Source organism: Zootoca vivipara, chromosome Z1 (genome assembly GCF_965207765.1).
Source record: "Zootoca vivipara chromosome Z1, rZooViv2.hap1.1, whole genome shotgun sequence".
Taxonomy (NCBI): Eukaryota; Metazoa; Chordata; class Lepidosauria; order Squamata; family Lacertidae; genus Zootoca; species Zootoca vivipara.
Window position 1 is genome coordinate 21200001 of NC_142583.1, and position 4061 is coordinate 21204061.

The following is a 4061-nucleotide window of genomic DNA, read 5'->3' on the forward strand; positions in this document are numbered from 1 at the left end:
TTATACTTGTTTGTCTTCTACATCATGCTCCATCATTTATTCTCCCCTGTAATGTGGGCACAAGTCTTCTGTTTGTGCTTTATGTGTGATTGTCGGAGTTAGTTCAATGAGGTAATATGGTGTGCTGGTTTGTGGAAGTTTTGCAGTTAAATTATTGATGAAACTCTTTGAACTTGTGGGGGGTTCAAGGCATTAAGATTCATATATATCATTTGTCATTTCATAAATATTCAAAAAAAATTCTTTGGGGAAAAAAATAGGAATTTGCACTGCTCTATTGTGGATGGTTTGGACTTTTACTCCCCCAAAGCTATCTTTTGATATAATACATAGTTGGAAATATTTATGTAAAAAAATAAGGTTTAAAAATATGAAAGTAATTTTCAAGAATGTCTCAAATATAGGAGTAATTTGCACAGAAAAAATATATTTGAATTTAATAATTGTAGGCACTTTTTAACCTCTGTGGTGAGGAATACAACTTCTCAGAATTTGTTGGAATCTTTTTATTCTTCTTTGACCTTCATTTAATCAGAAATGATTCAGGGTCATTTGAAAAAACAAAAACAAAAAACCCATAGTGCCTTGATTTTGATTCAGGTGATAGTGTTAAACATCTCTAATTACATTATCTTGAATTTGTGACCATTTTTGAAGTCTTAGTACATTGTTAACAAAGCATCCTTCATAGCTGTTTCTCCACTGTATTTGTATATATAGAGAGAGCGTGAGAATCATACAAATTGGGGTGGGAAGTTTTTGGCACACCCTTTCTTAACCATGGGATATACATCATGTAATGACTTACTTTTGAAGTATTCGTTTACCAAGAAATTAAGTTCTTTTAAATGATAGCAAAACAGAATTGCATAGTAATCAAGTATAATTACTTTGTAAAGTGGCTCAAATTCAAATTTACTGAAATTTAATGGGAAAATAGATTAAAAATAATGAGGGCTGCAGCTTCCAAAAGGGATATTGATGCACTAAGACTTCAGGTGGCAAGTTCACTTAATAAAGTTAATAAAAAGATTCAACTGAAATTCTGTACAGTTTTAAAAGTAAACACTGAGTAGATTTTATGGTACTAGATTTAAAATCCACATCTGCAGAGCAAAATATGTTTTAATACAAAGATAGATTGGTTAGTTCAAAGAAGAAGAATCTGATTGTGATGAAGGAATATCAGAGTCAAGAAAGATGGAGTATTATAGAGGAGCTTTATTAATGTAACCAAAGTATGGCGAGATGCTAAGAATGTAACGCTGGGTTAGCAAAGCCAACACCATAGTAGCAAATGATAGCAGAATTTTATCTTTGAGACTAATTTTTAAAGAGTCGTTTTTATTGCCATAGTCTTGCATGATCCTCCCGTGACACACCACAACCAGTAGTCTAGCAGTAGAACCATAATAACAGGAGTCAAAGTTTTAAGAAATAAAGAACCAAAGAATTGGACTAGTTTCTGTTCCCTCTTGGCAGCGACTGGAAACCAGTAGGTTACTTGTCTAGGAAATATCCTAGCTATATTCTTTAAAGGGACTTTATGGCATTCCCTAAACTAGTCTCAAAGAAATGCACATTGTGGGAAAGTAGTCGCATTAACTTAATTGCAGATAGCTTTTGTCTTGCCATACCAATGCTGCTTGTAATTCCAAATTAGGCTGTGTTGATCAAAGGTCCATGCTTTAATGGCATTGTTTTAGTGAATAGGCATCCTCTTGGGCTTTAAGCTATTTACAACAGAAACAACAATAATAGCACTGAATGAGAAAACCAGGAGAGCTTTCATTGTGCTCACAGAACAGGACAGCAAGTCTTTTGTATATGGAGTTACATACTGGGAATGCAGAGCATAATCACTGGACTTTGTTATTTGATATCAACCTCCTTTTTTGACTGTTCCTTGGGGGAAAAATCCGGTCATGGTAGACGTGAGGTTTCTGTAATGAGACTTCCGGGAGGTTGCTGTGAAAGTTAGATAGCAGAGAAATGATGAGAAACTGGAAAATGATGGCTGAAGTTTTGAGAAACAGTACTTCACTTCCACACCTTGGGCAGTCTTAACTGAAAGACGCCAGAAACAAAAACCTTGAGGGAAGGATTTGTATTGCCCGCGATGCTTTTTCTCTGGTGTTGCTGGTTACTCAGAAATGTTCAATATCATTTCCCACTTAAATACCAGGGAGATGGCTTGTGCTAATGCTGCACCTGCAAGGCTGGTCTTATCCCAGTAGTTGCTGTAGGACTGAGTGCTCTGCCATCTTGAATTCAATGTGGCCAAATGTCTCTGCTTGGGAAGAAAGGGCGGGCGGGCATGGGGATTGGTAAGTGAATGTTGCACTAATGAAATAGTGCTAACACAACCACACCATAACCAGCACTTAAGTATGACAAAGTGCTGCTGAAAAAGAGAAAAATGCAGTTTAGGGTTGCTTACGTTGGGGGAGGGGCGAGGGCAGACGATTTAAAAATGGGTCTCTAGAGGGAATTACATAAATATTTTTATATTATATTTAATATATATACACTATATTTGTACACATATTAAAAGATTATAGTCAGAGCTCTCCATATGCCTTCCATTACTTTTACCTAGAAGTTTACTGGCTGGGGCTGGGGCTCCAGTGTATCACAAAACTTCTGTAGGCTGCTTGCCTGCTGCCAACTGACAACAAAAATGACCCAACAACCAGATTAACAAGTACATAATTGTTGGTTGTCCTAATTCAGTTAGATGCTTAAGGCCATATATGATCAGTAAGCCCCTGGGGTTCCCAATAGGAATGTTGTCACTGGCCGTTGCACTGTTCTGGCCAAGAGAGCATCCCTGAAGTGTGTATATGTTGTTGGACCTTGAAAGACCAGCAAGTTAAATCTGTTTGTTTCTCTGAAGTGCCATGCTCTCCAAGGTGGGTCGCTCTTGTTTCAAACTTGAGTATCCTATTGAATTAGGATAGAAAGATGTGTGCAGATGAAAGCACTTTATTGAGGGGGGTGGGGGGACCTCATTCAGAATACAGTTTATTATTTTTTGGCAATGGAACTGTTCTTAATGACGGGGAGGCGTCCAAAGGAATCGGAATGTAGACTATTGTCAAAAAGAGGCATTGCTGGAAAATGTTTCTCAATAGGGTGATCCTTTGAGACTCTGAACACAAGCTTATGCAGGCGTCTGATACTGGTTGGTTTTGTGGGAAACGGATAAATCTACACACTTAAGCTCTTTGAAGAGCTGTTTTTAAAAAAAATAATAATGTTGCACAATTGTCGGAGAGATATCAACAGGAGGCTTGTTAGAGCCTTTAAAATGATTCTAAGTGGTCCTTAGGATTAAAATGTGTAGAGGGTTTACAGATGTGGCCTTCAGTAGACTGCTTCAGTCACGATTATAGAATAGTTTGTATTTTTAGAGAGAACAGGTTTTTTGTGTGTGGGTTTTTGTTTTGTTTTTTACGTTATGGTGTCATGTGCTGTCTGCATGTGTGTCAAACGCATAAATTGTCTCCATTGGAAATTTCTTGCTGAAACATTGTATGCAGTGGGAAGAGCGGCTTGGCAGAAGCAGCTTTGATTTCAAAGGGAGGAAAGTTTTTATTTTTCTTTCCTTTCTCCCCCTTACCAGTAAAAAGTGTTGGAGACATTTTTTTTATTGCACCGAAGTATATAGAGTTGTCTGAAAATGAATGTTGAATGGCTCATAAATAAATGAGACAAGCGCCGAAATAAGATTTTTTAAATTTTAATTTGGTTGTTTATGAAACTGGGTAGTTTATTTGTCAATATATATTTTTTTAACACTACATTCCTCTGTCTTTTAATAAACAAGTACTTTACAGTCAGTGTTGCTATGCTTCATGCTTTTTCATCTGCATGGGTGTTGCCAGCAGCATGATAGGCTATGTTGCTTAAAGATATTGTATCTACCAGTCACACACACAAGCAAAACAAAACACTGTGTATGAACAAAATACTGTGTTGCCTGATCTACAGATCCCAGCTCTGACCGAGAGGTGCTGCACTAGTAGACAATCAAAATCTAGGGAAGACTTTGGGAGGGG

General features: G+C 37.1%; 1 protein-coding gene across 3 annotated transcripts in view; it reads left to right on the plus strand.

The window, feature by feature from the left end:
• CLOCK (clock circadian regulator) overlaps positions 1–443 on the plus strand; it is a 36456-nt gene extending 36013 nt beyond the window's left edge. For all 3 annotated transcript variants that reach the window (XM_035111565.3, XM_035111564.3, XM_035111566.3), the window contains exon 22: positions 1–443. This exon is cut by the window's left edge and continues 967 nt beyond it. The gene's annotated coding sequence lies outside the window, so the exon portion shown is untranslated.
• Positions 444–4061: the final 3618 nt, after the last annotated feature.